Source organism: Hevea brasiliensis, chromosome 6, assembly GCF_030052815.1.
Source record: "Hevea brasiliensis isolate MT/VB/25A 57/8 chromosome 6, ASM3005281v1, whole genome shotgun sequence".
NCBI lineage: Eukaryota > Viridiplantae > Streptophyta > Magnoliopsida > Malpighiales > Euphorbiaceae > Hevea > Hevea brasiliensis.
In genome coordinates this window covers 102,361,667-102,379,746 of record NC_079498.1, presented here as the reverse complement: position 1 = coordinate 102,379,746, position 18,080 = coordinate 102,361,667, and the positions used below count along the sequence as shown (strand labels likewise).

Below are 18,080 nucleotides of genomic sequence, written 5' to 3'. Positions count from 1 at the left end.
GGATTAGCAAAGAAAATATCATCAACACCAAGATCCTTTGACGTAGCAGTCATCTTCACTGGAGAAACAGAGGCTATGCAGGTCGCGTTGTGCAGCATCCAAGAATAAAGCTCGCAATGAGAAGATTCCTGCTTGATGAAAATGAACAGAAATGCAAATCAGCAATGAGAACATAAACTGTGTTTGCTCCATTCCCGTTGCAGCTTGAAAGTTGGTGATCATCATTCACTGGTGCTTATCCAATGTGCAGATAACATAATGTTAAATTTCAGAGCATAAAAATGAGAGAACTAAACATAAGTTTTCTGGAATAGAACATCTACACTCACACACTTTCATTAACATAAAGCTCCTTGTATAGGAGACACATTACGAAAGTAGTACATGAGCCATACGTACTGCAAAATTACTTTTCAGAATTTACTCCATAAATTATGCATTATCACTCCTTTACACCAAACATTATACTAACTAAAGTTAACATACAAAATATCTTTGACTTTTGAGTCTCTAAGGAAACTCTTACAGCTCTAACACTCCTCCTAAAGAGTTTTCTTTGAGACTCCAAGTATTTCTCTGAGAATATCAAATCTTGTTATTGGTAGAGGCTTGGTCATTGTTGTCCCAAAATAGTCCAAGAGGGGGGTTGTAGCCTAATGAAAAATTGTGGCTTTGTTCAACTAGGTGCTCCTTTATATATAGTGAAAGTGATATGTGTTTCAATAATGTGTCCCTAAATTTCCATTCAAGCTTCAATCAATATTTATAGCAATTTTTGACATAACATGCATCACAAAATATTCAACTAATTTCTCAATCTACTCAATCTATCTTCAAGTATATCAACTCAATTTATTCAATCAACATTCAATATCATGCATAGAGATGGAATTCCACAAAAGTAAAGCGATTAAGGTTAGAGAAATCAAACACAATGATTTTTATAGTGGTTCGGCTTAACTAGCCTACATCCACTCTCTCAAAGAACCCTCTTTGAGTCTTCTCTCTACTATTTGCTCTTTTAAAGGCAAGAGACCAAAAGCCCTTTACAATTTTTTCAACACTAAGCTTTTACCAAGGTAGCTTGAACCATTGACAAGTGCTATCTCAAGCACTCACACTCTCAAGCTTCAATAGATGCTTGTATAACCTCTCTTAAATGCAATTTATTGTTTTAACACTCACTCTCATTCAATACAAATCAAACTATAAAGAAGAGATGAGTTTATTTGCCAATGGTAGCTCAAACACTTTAAGGCTATTGAATGAAAGCAATAAATGAAAAATCAAGATTAGAGTGCAATTTTAAGCTTTCATCAAATGTAAAATGAAGTAAAAAGGGTGTATTTATAGTCCCAAATTATTTTAAAATGTTTGAAACCTTTTTGAAATGTTATACACTCTGTTCTAGGCAAAGTAGCTGTTATTTTGTCTTTTTGTGTGAAGTTGAGCAACTCTGATCATTTAGTAAACTAATGAAATTTTTTGCGACAGTAGTAAACTAGTTAGCAAACTAATATTTTAGAAAACACATTAGCAAACTAATATTTTAGCAAACTAATTTACCGGATGTCTATTTCAAATTGTAATCTTTAAAAATCTAATTTAGACCTTAAAATATATATATATATATATATATATTCCAATAGCAATATCCAAAGTCATGATGAGAGAAAATTTTATAAAGTAATTGAAAGAAAAATTAATTTTGAGCTCCATTTGACTAAAACTTTCATCTATTCTTTTTCCACAAGTCCTAAAACTTAATTTCTAACTCTATGACTTGCATACATTTACTTTAAGTTTTAGCTTTTCTCAACTTTGATTCATCTTGAGATGCCTTTTAGTACTCTTTCTCCTTTGATGCAACCTCAAAGATTCTTCATGAATAAGAAAAAGAATCTACACATCACTTAAAATTGAGTTAGATAGATTCTATTTGAGTTTTGTTATTATCAAAATCAATGCTCATTTTGAGCTACACGGGGTCAATAGTCATAATGTCTGCTAGCTGTTCTTCAGATCTGCAATGCATCATCTTAATTTCATTGTTCTTTTCAGCTTCTTTGACGGAGTGAAACTTCACATTAATATGCTTTGTCCTACCATGTTGCACTTGATTACTTGCAATTGCAATAGTTGATTTGTTATCACACCGTAACACAGTAGGATCACTTTGTTCTTGTCCAAATCCTTCAGTATTTTTTGAAGCCAAATGGCTTGATTTTTAGCAGTAGCAGCTGAAATGTATTTAGCTTCAGTAGTGGATTGGGCCACAACCTCTTGCTTCCTTGAATTCCAACAAAACACTCCTGATCCAAATGAGAAAACATATCCTGAAGTGCTTTTAGAATCATCTACACAGCCTGCCCAATCACTATCAGAATACCCTTCCAACTTTGCTTCTTTTTTTTTTTAAAAAAAACCATATTCCATAATCTGCTGTGCCTTTTAAGTATCTCAAGACTCTCTTAGCTGCCCCAAGGTGAGATTCGCTTGGAGTATTCATGAATCTGGACAAAAGACTTGCTGAGAACATCAAATTTGGCCTTGTGGTTGTTAAATACAACAAACTCCCTACTAAACTTCTGTAAACTGATGCAGCACATTTTTTTTCACCATCATTCCTTATTAATTTCACATTTTGCACCAAAGGAGTAGCCACAGATTTGCTTTGGTCCATTTTAAATTTCTTAGTGACATCGAAAGCATACCTTCTTTGAGAAATGAAAATACCAGTAGAGAATTAGTATATTTCCATTCTGAGAAAGTATTTCATCAACCCCAAGTTTGACATTTCAAATTGCTACTCCATTTCTTTTTTAAATTGCTGTAACATGTCTGAATCATTGTCAGTCACTAACAGATCATCAATGTACAAAGAAACTAGCAGTTGCTTTCCATTTTCACACCATTTGACATATAGTGTGGCTTCATTGAGACTTTTTTGAAACCCTTGTTTGATTAAATGTGAATCAATTCTGCTGTATCAAGCCCTTGGGGCTTGTTTCAACCCATAAAGTGCTTTTTTAAGTCTGTAGACCTTGCCTTCACTGCCAGAAACTTCAAAGCCCTCTAGTTGTCGAACATAAATCTGCTCCTGCAATAAACCATTCAGAAATGCAGATTTTACATCAAGATGATACACTTTCGAACCCAATTGAGCTGCCATAGCAACGAGAAACTTGATAGTGTCATGCCTAGCCACAGGTGAGAAGGTATCTCCATAATTTACTCCTGCAATATGTGCATACCCTTTCACCACTAGTCTAGCTTTGTGTTTGTAAATAGAACCATCAGGATTTAACTTGGTCCTATACGCCTACTTTACTCCAATAACATCTTTATCTTTAGGCTTACTTGTTAGTTCCCATGTGTCATTTTTATCAATCATTTATATTTCTTCTTGCATTTCTTGTTTCCACTCTTCATACTGGGAAGCTTCTTCATAACTTGTTGGATCAAAAACTACAAGATTATATCTCTCATATACTTCAGCAAGAGACTTAGTTTTCAAAATTAAAGAATCTATTGTGGAGTCAACATCAAGTGTAGAGTCTTCAATTGAATTTTAGGCATTTGAACTAAAACTAGCACCTGAATTCCCATTCAAATCTATCACAGACTGTACCATATCAAATTTCTTCTGAGGCTCCCATTTATCCCAACTCCAATAAGTGGATTCATCCACTTCTACATCTCTGCTCACAATGATTTTCTTAGTTTCAAGATTATAAACCTTGTAGCCTTTACTTTGTGTAGCATAACCAAGAAAAATGCCCTTTATTGCTTTATCATCCAACTTCCCTCTATTTACAGATGGTACATGAACATAACATAGAGAACCAAATATTCTTAGATGCTTTGCAGAAGGTTTGATACCCAACTAGGCTTCAATAGGAGTCATGCCTGAAATTGATTTGGTAGAAAGCCTATTTAACAAATACACAGCCGTATACACTGCTTCAGCCTAAAACATTAAAGGAAGCCTATTTTCAATCAACATACACCTTTCCATTTCCATAACCGTCCTGTTCTTCCTCTCAGAAACACCATTTTGCTCAGGAGTATAACTTACAGTCAATTGATGATGGATTCTGGCCTCTTCACAGATTTTATTAAACTCATGTGAAGTGTACTCCTTCCCATTATCAGATCTTAGTTTCTTGATCTTCCATCCACTTTGGTTTTCAACCAAATTTTTGAATTTCTTGAAGATTGAGAACACTTGGGATTTGTTGGTTAAGAAATAGACCCAAGTCATTCTTGTAAAATCATCTATGAAGAGCAAGAAATACAAATTCTGGCTTAAGGATGCAGTCCTCATTAGTCCACATAAATCAGTGTGAACCAATTCTAATTTATTTTTAGCTCTCCAAGCTTGATTAACAGGAAATGCCTTTCTGTGTTGCTTCCCCAACTCACAACTTTCACAAAGACTATCAATAACATGTATTTCTAACATTTCCCTAACCATACCATGTGACTGCATAAACCTTAAAGATCTCACATTGAAATGTCCATATCTTTTATGCCAAAGCACTAATTCATGAATTTTTGAAACATAAGCATGATCATTAACAGAGGCATAATTTAGAAGAAAACTATTATCCACCATTTTAATCCTTACTATCTCAACATCATTAGCATCATATATAATGCAAAAATTATCTCTAAAAGATAATGAATAGCCTTTGTTTAACATTTGAGCCACGCTCAACAAGTTCTGATCCAAAATAGGAATAAAAAGAACATCTGAAATTTGCTTCGTACCTTTCCTGGTTTGAATAGCCACAGTACCCTTGCTTTGAGCCTCCACAATTGCTCCATTTCCAAGCTTCACTTTTGTTTTAATTGATCTATTAAGAATAGTAAAAAGATCTGCATCTTTGGCCATATTACTTGTATAGCCACTATCTACCAACCATAGTTGCTTTGAAGATGCATTTGCAGCATGTGAAGCCACAAATAAGTGATCATGATGTTGTTGAGTCTCCTCAGTAAAGTTTGCTTGCTGGAAAGCTTGTTGTTGTGACTGATTCTGCTTAAGCCTGCACAATTTCTCTTTATGACCATGCTTCTTACAAAATCTGCACTGTATTTTTCCTTTATCCTTAAACCAACAATCCCTTTCAAGGTGGTTTGTCCTTTTGCATACTAAACATGGTGGAAATTTCCCTCTCTTATTTGTGTCTTTAGAGCTGGAACCCTCTAGAGCTTTTCCTTTCCCATCTTTATCATTAAAAGCTTTCTTCTTGTCCTTAGATCCAACATTGGGCTGCTTTCCATTAGTTTTTGCTTGAAAAGCACCTTCAGTGACACCTTCAACTCTTATTGAAGCTCTCTGCTCTTGTGCCTGAAGCTTGCTAATCAATTCAGCTATGGTGAGCTTTTTCAAGTCACAAGACTCCTCAATAGCTGCTATTTTAGCTTCAAATTTATCTGGAACACTGATAATAATTTTCTCAACTACCTTTTGATCAGTGAGCGCTTCATCATAAAGTCTCATCGGATTAACTAAATCCATCAACTTTGTAAGTAATCTTTAACAGATTTAGACTCCTTCATTTTAAGCATCTCAAATTCTCTTTTTAAAGTGAGGAGTTTGACTGATTTTACTCTATCACTCCCTTCAAACTCTTCTTTCAACTTATCCTAAGCTTCCTTTGCTGTTTCATAGGGCATAATTCTGGAAAAAGGTAGCATCTGTCATGGCTGAATGGATACAGGTGAGAGCCTTATGTTTCTTTGCTTTATCTTTCTCATACTTCTTGATCTGTGCCAAAGTGGGATCACTTCCAAGAGGAGGTGGATCTGCATCTGATTCTACAAACTCCCATAAATTCATTACTTTCAGAAAAGATCTCATCTTTACTACCCAAACTGGATAGTTGTCTCCATTGAAATAAGGAGGTGTTATAGAAGAAAAACCATACATTTTCACTCACACTTAGTGTTTAACACTCAAACTCACAAGATTTTTTTTTTCTTCCTTTTTTTTTTTCTTAAACCTCACAGCCCTTAAGATTCAAGCTCTGATACCATTTGTTAAATTTCAGAGCATAAAAATGAGAGAACTAAATATAAGTTTTCTGGAATAGAACATCTGCACTCACACAATTTCATTAACATAAAGCTCCTTGTATAGGAGACACATTACAAAAGTAGTACATGAGCCGTACCAACTGCAGAATTACTTTTCAGAATTTACTCCACAAGTTCTCCATTATCACTCCTTTACACCAAACATTATACTAACTAAAGTTAACATACAAAATATCTTTGACTTTTGAGTCACTAAGGAAACTCTTATAGCTCTAACACATAAAAATTACTTTAGAAATAATGTTGATAGTAGGGCTGAGCAAAATTCGGTTCAAATCGATAAATCGAACCAAACCGAGTCAATTCGGTTCAATCGGTTCGGTTTTAAAATTTAATCGGTTCGGTTCGATTTTAAAGAAAAAAAATCGATTAAACAGAACTGAACTGAACTGAATAGTAATTTATATATTCAAATCGAACCGAATCCATTTTTGAATTGATTCATTTTTATGAGAAATTTATGAATTATATTTAATTTTATATATATTAATTATTTAATTTTATTGTTTAATGGTTATTAGGTTCAAACCAAAGTCAAAATTAGGCCAAGTAACTTGAAAATCAAGTTTAAATTAAAAAATCAATAAAAAATCAAAACTGATTGGTTTAAATCGAATCGAACTGAAATAGAACTGTTTGGTTCGATTCGGTTTTTCACCCATTTCGGTTCGGTTTGGTTTCTAAAATTTAAAATTCAGTTTTTATAATTTAATTCGGTTTGATTCGGTTCGGTTCGAACTGAATGCTCACCCCTAGTTGATAGGGGCTGGACGAACACAGGCCAACTACCCCAAATTATGACGTAGACTCTTCCACTTAGTGCAACGGAGGCCACCTACCTATGCCATGAGTCTTCTTGATCACCCTTTGACTCCGTCCAGGTAAATATGTAGCAAGTTGGCCATTAACTTCCTATTTATATGTTCTGTTCGTTTCTCAACTTTCATAACTATTTGATGCGGGATTAGTGCTATGTATGAAGAAGAGAGGAGGAGAGAGTTTGCGCAGCTTTAATTATCTGGTGAAGATGTTCAGTGCTCATCCTTGCCATTGTGAACTGTCGCTATGGAAAAACAATTATCGTGGATTGTTCATGCTAAATTTATCATTGCTCCTTCAAGTTGTGACAGATAGGAACAAGAGAACTTCTTATTTTTATAATGAGGAATGGCATGAAATCCATATATTGAAGTATTTCAATTACTTTTTTGAAAATGTATAAACATATATTGTAACTGAATATTCAAATCAAACAAATAAAATTTTGTTAACTTCATCTACTTCGCTTATTTTTTATTAATAATTCTTTTTTCTGTTTTTATTATTATTTAATGATTTGGAAATTATTATAAATTAAATTTTTATTAACTAATATATTAATTATAATTTTATTAATAATATATTATTGATTATTTTTATAAATAAAAAAGATTATTAATATTTTATTAATATATATATATATATTTATTTATATTTAGAGAGATGAGAAACATACATACATTGGGTTCAGTGATGAGAAAAAAACAAAAAGTATGTTATGTGGAGTCAGTGTGTGAGTGTTCCGGCTAACTCTGTGGTCTAACGCTTCGGCATCTCACATTGTGAAAATGTGTGTGCTTTGGATTTATACAAGAACAATGATTATATATATATATATATATATATATATATATATATATATATATATATATATATATATATATATATTCAGTTAATTATAACCCATAACAAATGAATATTTTTATTTGAGTTAATTCTGATTTGGTTTAGATTAGTTGAAATTTGTTTAGTTTGATTCAATCAATGAAGTGTTATCAGATCCTGGCATTTATGTAATCCCGCTTATGAAATAAAAGTATACTAGTGTTGTTGATAATAAACGTAAGCCATTATTAATAGTAAGCACATGGTATTCTTTAGTAAAAGGCGAAAGAATAGTTCGCTTTATGCTTACTACATGGCTCCATAAAATCTCATTTCAATAGCTGCTAGCTATATAGGAAGTTTGGTGTCATGTGAATTAGTTTTCAAAAGATGTGGGATTGCAACATCATTCTACATTATATTTAACAAGCAATATGCAGCAATCAGTTTTTGGATAGAGAAAGACAGCCAAGCCCTTATCTTCTAATCCTTAATAATCTAGAGAACAGAGGAAAGCAGTGGACTAGCTTAGTAGCCTGCTATATGCGTCTGATAGTCAAAGTTGCACCCAATCATCAGGATCAATGACTCTCGGGAAAACTACATCAGTTGGTTTATATGCCCCTGATATGGTTGAACTTATAGAGTAAATAGTGCAATCGATTGCTGGAATAGACAATAACAATTACTGATAAGGAAGTAACAGATATGAGAGATCAGATTCAGATCACCCGGAGACAATCCAAGCTTCTGCAAATGAAAATGGGGGTGGCATCACTTTCAAAAGAATGTTTTCCCTTTCATCTTTCACTAATATGACCCGAGACATTTTGCCTTTGAGCAGAGTAGTTGGTCTTGTTGATCATCTTGTCATTTTACAAGAACCCGAATGCGGATGGAACATTAGATGGGGATCATCCTGGGCTTTAGTATGTGAACCAGAAGTTGACAAATTTAGCAAGCAATGCTTCATCATTCTTCATTTTCCTTACTTGTCCATGAAATCCACTAGCAAGTTCAAAATTATCATTTGCAAATCCAATTTGTGACTTCCTGATGGTTCAGGATTGAACAAATGCTTAGAAATGCCCCATGTTCAAGACAGAGGTATTGGATTAGCAGAGAAAATATCAACACCACCAAGATGCTTCCATATAGCATTCATGTTCATTGGAGACAAAGATGACAGAGAACCACTAGCCTATGCAGGAAGCTCACAGAGAAGATTCCTGCTTGATGATAATTCAGAAAACAACAGAAGAGCTGGAAATTACAGATCATGCAGAGCAGGAAGCAAAAAAGAAGCTGCTTTCAGGAGGGCACGTTCGAATATTGGGAAGCACCTGGTCTATTCAACTAAGACCTAAGCAACTCTGAAATCATTGGAAGGGCAATATGCATTAGGGGGAAGAAGGGAAGGTAGTTCAAAGAATTTAGGTAGGGAAGAACTAGAGGTTACTTGTAGAATACCGTTGGCAGGAATTTACTTTCCCTAGATGCCTTAGAGCCAAATTCCATGTTTACTTCAAATCAAGAAAACAGAAGTTTGAAGGAAATTTACACAAATTAAATATCATCATTTGAGATTAAGTGAATCTATAATATATCACTTTTTCTAAAATTATTTAAATATTCATTAATTAATTTAAATATTCTTGAAATACTATTTGCTGATTTTACCAGTAAAAAAAAATGTTTAGAGCAATAATTGAATTCAAAATTCTAACAAAAATCTTATCAACTTTGGAGCCCCTTATTAACTCTTCATTAAGTATTTTGTAGAAGTTTTCCATAACTAGAATTAGTGGGGCGCGCCAGGCCCTTGCAATAGTGCAACGCAAGGGCGACGCTCGAGAGCCCTAGTAGCAAGCTACTATAATGTGCCCTCCCCCTAGAAAAATTAATTTAATATCATGTGAACCGATGGCCCACGTATCAGATATTAAACTGATAAGAACAGATACTACACTTGATCTTAGCCAAAAGGCCGAGAAAGGTATGCTTAAACTAATCTCTCATGCTTCTTTTAAAGCTCCCTCAGCCTTGGCAACTCCTGTTAATTTGTCAATGTGGGATACGTGAACTGTGTTGGCTTTAGCTCCCTCTCCACAAAACAAACATATTTGTCCTTCCAAGTCTTGAAATCTAAAGAGTTCAATTATTGTATCTGAAGGAGGCATATTATATGCTATGTGTGTGATTAACTTGGAGAAAATTTTATACATTGTATGACCAAACAAGAAATAGCTGTACAAATCATCACAAATTTCAACTTTTGCCTTAAATTATCTTAATTTCCTAATGATTTGTGTAGGACTTGTCAAAGTGCATTTACTGATTGAATTTTCATTTTGCTGCTGATTAACATTTTACTGAATAAGATTCACAATGCCTACCAATTGCAGAAATATCACTAAAGAACGACAGCTAGAAAATAACTAAGCCAATAGGTGCGTATATTATTTCCATTTTTAATATCTAACATCAAAACGACAATTATGACAGAGTTAAATATACAGTTTTATATAAACTTGAAATTACGTGCAATATTTTCTTTCGAAATTAAGTTAGATTGAACTCCACACTATAAAATCAAATAACCTTCGTTATGTAACGTAATGGTTGTTATTTTACAGGTTTTAAAGGATGTTGTTACCTGTTAGATCGTTATTTACCGGCCTATTTTGATTTGTACAATAACGGCCGTTACCATTGTTAAATAATGGTAACGGCCGTTAAATAACAGTAACAGCCGTTACCAATGTGGCAAAATTTGTGGGCTGGTGGGGGGCATAAATCACGTGATTTTATCAGTCTAAAATAGTCCAAAAACCACCTTATTTCAGTCTAAAATAGCAGAGAATAATCCAGAGTAATAATTTAGTCCAAACTCACTTTTTTATTTTCAAATAATGCTCTATTCTTGTAACACCCCTAATTTTTAAATTACTTATTTTATAGGTAAATATTAATATTTTATTTTACTAAAATTTTAGGAAATTATTTGAAATTTTTAGAATTTTAGGAATCAGGTTTGATTTTTCAAAATCAATAAATTTTGTTAATTTTTACAAATTAATTAAAGACCACGTGGCAAAACTAAAAATATAATTAGGCTCTACAAATTGTTTTGAGTTTTCTGAAATTTTTTTGAAATTTTTGGGTCTCGTTTTTTGTCCCAAGGCAGAGTAAAAATTTAATTTTTGGTATTTTGAATCTGACCGGTTGAATCGAACTGGACCGGGTTGGATAGGCCTAATCATACCGGCCCTCTCCTTTTTCCTCCCCTCCTGCGTCGTGCCTGACACCCTTCCCTTCCCTCTCCATTCTCTCTCCTCCCTCCTTCCCTTGTCGGCCAGCTGCCACCCCTCCCTCCTCAGCTCACCGGCGCACCTCCAGAGACCTCCCCCACCTCGACCATCTCTCCTATGGCTGGAAAAGCTCGCGCGAAGCTCCTTCAACACGCCGCGCGACTTCTCATTTTCCCGGCCAAAATTCAGTCGATCCAGCTACTAATTAGACTGGGTCTTATCCCAAAACTCATCTATACCTCACGAACTTTCCATAGACACTAAGAATACCCAAATCCATTGAGCAGTTTGTTCAATTTTTGCCCGGAATGTTTTTACCCATTTTGATTTTTGGGTTAGATTTCTCGCAAACCGTGAACCCAACGAAAAATCTGAAAGTACCAGAGTGCTCCCCTCGATGAGAGCTTAGCAACAATAACCCTTTCAAAATTTTACGACACTGTCTTCGATGGGTCCCACCGAATTTCGTAGTATTTTTTCAGGTATTAAATGAGCTTAATAAATTTCGTAAAAATTATGTACTAACCCCCCGTATTATGGGCTTTACGTATTAAATGAGCTTAATAAATTTCGTAAAAATTATGTACTAACCCCGTGTTATGGGTTTTACGTAGGTACATTCGATTAGCGGAAATTCGACTATCAATCGGGTCTACACATTTGGCCCGGACAGATAGACAGCTGAAGCTATTTCAGAATTAGGTCAAGATTATAGGCTATTACACCATTTTGGGCGTTAGGATACATTTCCAGTATCAAAATTGGCGTAGGTAAGCTCGAACCCTAAGTTCCCTTAATTTTTTAGTTTCAGGTTTGGATTAAAAATCCATAAAATATTCGTGGGTAGTTAAAAAATTATAATTCCTTTTGTATTGGCTTAGTAATATTGCTAAGGATCTCAGGGAAAAATTTTATAATTTTTAGAGCTCATTTGAGTAGTTTTTGCAAAAAGTTTTAGTTGTATGGACTAAATTGTAATTTTTCAAAATTATGGTTGTTGACTGTTAGATGGGCCCAGGAGGGGCCATGTGATTTGATTGAGATATGGTTGTGTGACTTGTAGATATATAAGTATATTTTAAGCCCTTCTGCAGGTGGGGTATGTTCTAGTTATAGGGAAAACTCTGTCGGATTTTCGGCACAACTTAGGGTGTCTTTGATTTTTTTTAAGCTTGTATTGAATCAATGATATTAAATAATTGTAATGTAATTATCAGGTGAGCCAGGACAGCCTTCCTCCTCCTCCCAGCCACCACAGTGACCTCAGTTTAAGTCAGTGAGTAAAATATTAATTTTAATCATAATTTCAATATTATTATATATTCAGGCATGTCTATGTATCACTTATGAATATATATGTATGTAGTTAAATGCTAGGCACATTTTATATTGCATCTTTTATTCGATAAAATATTGTGAATATCGTTTTATGGTAATTTGGAGCAATGTGCGTGTGTTGGCATGCGTGTGGTGTGTGATATTGGATGTGGACAAGATGGGTAGATGTGACTGGAGCTTGACTTGATGAGACCCGATCCTTTTATAGATAAGTAGGGGTAGGCACGGCTCGAGATGATCTCGTTGGCCCCCGCATTTGATCTATTAAGAGAAAGTCTGGCTTGAGATGTACTCGCTGGCAGAGGTTGGATTAAGAGAGTTGTATAGGAGATCAACTCCTATATATATACTGTTTGAATATTATAAGGGTGTGTGAGTACGAGTGGGTGCGAGGACGCCCCCAGCGGAAGTTGGTGGGTTGTAACGGACTGTGGGGACGGCGATACGTAACGCCTGCAGGTGCCGCCCGTCCCACATCGGAAATGGGAGAAGGGAATCTGGGCCATATATGTGGGGGTCAGCCTAAACTGGTCAGCGCGCTTTTGGGAGCGAAACCTCCCAAGGGACAAATCCGTGAGGCCCACGGGCCAAAGCAGACAATACTGACTGGGCTGGGCTGGGTCGTTACATCCACTCTTTAGAATGCATTAGCTTTAGATAACTATAGAAATTGTACTTAAAATCAGTATTTTACTCTCTGAATCTAACGTTCACTCCTATTTACCTTATTTTTCTAGAATACAAGAGATTTCTTGTTGAGCTCTAACCTACCTCTCTCCTTCGCAGGTCATTTAGTAATATCTGTTATGTTTTGTATAACTTTACTAAATTCTATAACTCTGCATGTGTTAGAAGTATTTTATTTGATTTGAGTCTATAATATAATGTCATGTTGGATATGCAAATCTATTAAATGCATGTATGATTGAATTGGATGAGAAAGCTAAGCTCCCATTTGATTTTATGACATGATGAGTAGCTTACAGGTCGGGTGAGTCAAAAACTCCCTGTTGGATGGTCCATATTATGGCCAAACTCTGTCTAGTTGATTTTTTGAAATGGGGCTCAATATGGGCCTTATGATTAGGTTAAGGAATAGTTAGACTTACTACTGATCTCGGCGGCTCTAGGCTGACCCAGGTCGTAGTGCCGGTCCGGCCCATAGGTTAGGTCGTGACAATTCTCCAGTCTCCACCTTCATAACTCATTTTTCTCTCACTTGGAAACAAAAGACAACAGTAAACAGCCCCCTATTGAGTGTTCTAAATTTGTTCTTGCAAATAAAAGGCCTTAACATTCTCTATTCTCTACTCTACTACAAGTTCTACAACCTTGCAAGTTGCAACGTCTTAAAACTGTGAGTGTTCTTTATTTTTTTGGTATTTATGTCAATTGTTTACTGATTTTTTTTTCTTTTTTTTTTTTTTGCATATTTATTGTTGAAAATTGTTGTTAATGTTAGATTTATTGTTGATGCATGCATTTTATATCATCATTTAGGAGTAATTTTTGCACATAATTTACCCTTATTCATAGCTATTATTTTAGATATTAGTATATATTTAGTCAATTTTACAATTTTCACATTTCTTAGTTTAATTTTTGGAATTTATTTGTTTTGTAGGTTAAATCTGGAGAAATTTGATGTATTTTGATCAGAGTAGCCATTTGGAGGAGATTAAAATCGAATTGCAAAAAAAAATTTTGAAGATGAGAAAAAATGGTAGAGCGTCTGACAACCGTGACACAACTCGGCTTATGTCGTTTTTACTGGAAAATTTTTTGACGTGGCATTTCCGTTACTCCAGCCTTTTAAACTCACTTTTTCTAGATCCTTCCCCCTTTTACCCATTCTAGAATAATCCCTTAGCCTATATAAAGACCCATTTTATCACTTTATAGAGAGCATAGAGAGCATAGAGAGCATAGAGAGCAAGGGAGGCATTTTTAGAAAGATAGAAAGAGAGCAAGGGAGGCATTTTTAGAAAGATAGAAAGAGGGAAAGGGAGGAGCATCTTCTGCATCTTCTTCCAGTGAAGAAGGATCAAGTTTCGCACTTTTCTGCAGAGATCCTGCTGCAAATTTGCTGTTTTTTTCTAAAACTTTTAGCTTAAATTTCCATTATTTCTTCATTTCTTCATTTGGGTTTGTCTTTAAACAATGATTTGTGAGTAGTTGATTGAGATTCTAGAGATGGGTTTGTAAATATTGATTTGTTTTGTGGTTTTGAACTGATTTAGCCATTTAAATGAAGATTGTTATATTTTGATTTATTGCTTGTGTGCTTATTTCCTTGCTTGATGAATGGGCCCTCATTAAGTTAAGTTTTAATCCTTAATAGATGGTGAAAAGTGAATATTGGGGATGGATAATCTTGCAATAAACTTTATTTTCTTGGTGTTAGAAATAAGCTAAGAAGATTAAGGGAACTTTCCAAAAATCAATTAGAGCATTAATTGGGTTTTGTTAGATTTGAAATCTTGGAAAACAGGGTTTGATTTAATGAAAACCAATTTTGAGATGCTTGAAAAGGTTTCAAAAATTTAAGAATTGATTTCCCTCAAAATTGCAATTCTCATGTGTTTGGCTAAATTAGGGAAAAACCACATGCAAACAATATTGAAAATCCAATCTCTAGAATCAATTTATTTTTCATTGAAATTAGATATAAATCCTCCAAACCTCATAAATAGCAATTTAAATTTAAATCCAATTTAAATCCAATTTCTATAATCACTTTATTTTTATTTTTATTGAATTTAGATTTAATTTCTCTCAATTTCATAAATAGATATTTCAAATTAATTTTTTGGGTAATCTAGTTTAATTAATTTTAGTTAATTGATTGATCTAGTTTTAATTCCTCAAATACCAATTTTAATTCCAATTTTCATTTTACATCTTTAATTTTTGTCTTAATTTTAATTTTTAGATTTTATTTTTAATATCTTTTAATTTTTGTCATTCTAATTTGCTTATACTTTTATTTCCAATTTAAGCACAATTCCCTGTGGGATCGATATCAATTTTTAAAAACTATACTACTGTGACCCGTGCACTTGCGGACACCGTACCAAGTTTTTGGCGCCGTTGCCGGGGAATTGTTTGTTTTTAAGTTGGATTTTAATTGTTTTAAGCTAATTAGAATTTTTATTTTCTTTTATTTTCACTATTGTTCCTTGTGTTTTTAGTACTTTTCTTGTTTATGACGATCGAAAAGCACAAGTGATCAATTGTTGTTCAACCGAAATTGAAAAATTCTCGAGCCAACAAAAGGAGTACAAGAGAAGAAAAGAAGCGAAAAAGAAGAACAACAAATATTTGAGCAAGAGGAGACAATAGAAAATATGGAGAATCAAAATAGAGCTATTGGTGGAAACAATGGAGCAAATGAGCAAAAGCGGGCAAAATCTTGTGGTTAATCAAAATGATCCTCAAAGAAGATCCATGTTAGACTATGCTTTTCCTAGATGTCTTGATGTGAGAGATAACAGACCTATTATTGGAGCTAATCAATTTGAATTAAAAACTAGTCTTATTCAAATGGTTAAGAATTCACAATTTGGATGTAGCCCACTATAAATTCCTCATTCTCATTTGAAGAAATTTTTGATGATATGTGGTACACAAAGACAACACAGGTTTCGATGAAGTTATTCGGCTCACATTATTTCCATTTTCTCTTGGGATTCAAACATTGGAGTGGTATGACTCACTCCCACAAGCTATTATAGCTACTTGGGAGCAAATATCTCAAGCTTTTCTATCTCAATTTTTCCCACAGGAAAACTACTCATTTGAGGAATTTGATGGTAGCTTTTAAACCAAGAGATGATGAAACTTTGTATGAATCTTGGATGAGATTTAAGGAGCTTGAAAGGCAATGTCCTCATCATGAAATACCCAAATGGATGATTGTTGAATTTCTACACGAGTTACTCCGACCATAAGAAACACAATTGATTCACAAGCGGAGGAGATTTCATGAGAATGACAAGTGAAGAATGCTATGATCTATTAGAGAAGATTGCTCATAATACCCATTTATGGGGAAATCCTAGAGCACTTGAGCCAAAGAAAGCTGGGATCTATGAACTTGACTCAGTTAACTACATGAATGCAAAATTTGATCAGTTGACTCAGCTTCTTAGTGATTTTTGCACAAAGGCAACAACCTCAACTCCTACAACTATGCAACAAGTTGCCTTCACAAATGGAACTCAAAGTTGTGGAGTTAATTATTCTTCTTATGGTGATAATTATTTGCAAGAGCAAGCTGCTTATGCAGGAGGTTATCAACAAAAACCTATGGGAAATTCTTATTCTAATATGAACAACTCAACATGGAGACCACAAGCAACTTTTGCTCAACAAGGCCAAAGCTCAAATTATGCTCATAACCAGGTTTATGCGTGAGAACAAGCCTCAATTTCAGCCTCAATTTCAGCCCACAAGGCAGCCACCACCTGGATATCAAGCAAGAGCACAACAATCCCTTCCATCCCATGAACCGAAGCCATCCTTGGAGAACATGATGGAGAAATTTTTTGCTGAACAAAGCAAGATGAATAGCAAATTGGAGGAAGAAATGCAACACATGAGACAAACCATGGATCAATTACAAGTCCACAACCGCATGTTGGAGACTCAATTGGCGCAACAAGCAAGCTCATCAGGAAGCAATTCCTATGGGAAACTACCTAGCCAACCACAAAACCCTCATGAACAATGTAAGTTGGTGACCTTGAGAAGTGGTAAGAAAGTAGGTCAAGAGAGTGAAAACAAGAGAGAAGAAAAGAAAGCACAAAGAAGAAAATTCAGTTGAGAGCAAGAAAAATGAAAAAGAAGAAGAAAGCAAAAGTGAGCAAGATGAGGGAGAGAAACCATACATCCCACCTGAACCTTACAAACCCACCCTTCCCTACCCTCAAAGATTCATCAAGCACAAACTAGACAAGCAATTTGGCAAGTTCCTTGAAGTGCTAAAAAAATTGTATATCAATGTGCCATTCACTGAGACACTATCCCAAATGCCGAAGTTATGCCAAGTTTTTGAAGGAGATTCTTTCCAACAAGAGAAGGCTAGAAGATTATGACACCATCAATTTGGGAGAGCAATGCAGTGCTATAATCCAGAAGAAGTTACATCCCAAACTCAAAGATCCGGGTGTGTTTTCCATTCCTTGTCATATTGGTGATAAGCGTGGCAAATGCCTTATGTGACCTTGGAGCTAGTGTCGCCTAATGCCTCTTTCAATATATGAAAAATTGAATATGGGAGAGTTGAAGCCCACAAACATGTATCTCTCATTGGTGACTGCTCAATTAAGTATCAGGAAGGCATTCTTGAAAATGTGCCTATCAAGGTTGGAAAATTTTACATTCAGTGGACTTTGTCATTTTGGATATGGAAGAAGACACAAAAGTTCCTATCTTATTGGGAAGACCCTTTTTGGCAACAATGGTGCATTAATTGATGTAAAGCGTGAGCAATTGACACTTAGAGTGGGAGATGATCAAATGATATTCAACATCAATCCAGCCATGAAAAGAAAACATGAAGAAGTTGAGTCTTGTTTGCGGGTAGACATTATTGATGAGATTGTTCAAGAGCATTTGGAAAAAGCTATCCACAAGACCCACTTGAAAATTGCTTAGTCCATGGTGGGAGCATTGATGATG

General features: G+C 34.7%; 3 non-coding genes across 3 annotated transcripts; all 3 read right to left on the bottom strand.

Annotated features, from left to right (window-relative positions):
• Positions 1 to 7,953: 7,953 nt before the first annotated feature.
• LOC131181297 (U5 spliceosomal RNA) lies at positions 7,954 to 8,068 on the bottom strand. The gene has a single exon (XR_009149924.1). It is a non-coding gene; the product is annotated as a U5 spliceosomal RNA (small nuclear RNA).
• Positions 8,069 to 9,553: 1,485 nt separating this feature from the next.
• LOC131181189 (U2 spliceosomal RNA) lies at positions 9,554 to 9,749 on the bottom strand. The gene has a single exon (XR_009149817.1). It is a non-coding gene; the product is annotated as a U2 spliceosomal RNA (small nuclear RNA).
• Positions 9,750 to 16,192: 6,443 nt separating this feature from the next.
• LOC131181168 (small nucleolar RNA R71) lies at positions 16,193 to 16,299 on the bottom strand. Its single transcript, XR_009149796.1, has one exon. It is a non-coding gene; the product is annotated as a small nucleolar RNA R71 (small nucleolar RNA).
• Positions 16,300 to 18,080: the final 1,781 nt, after the last annotated feature.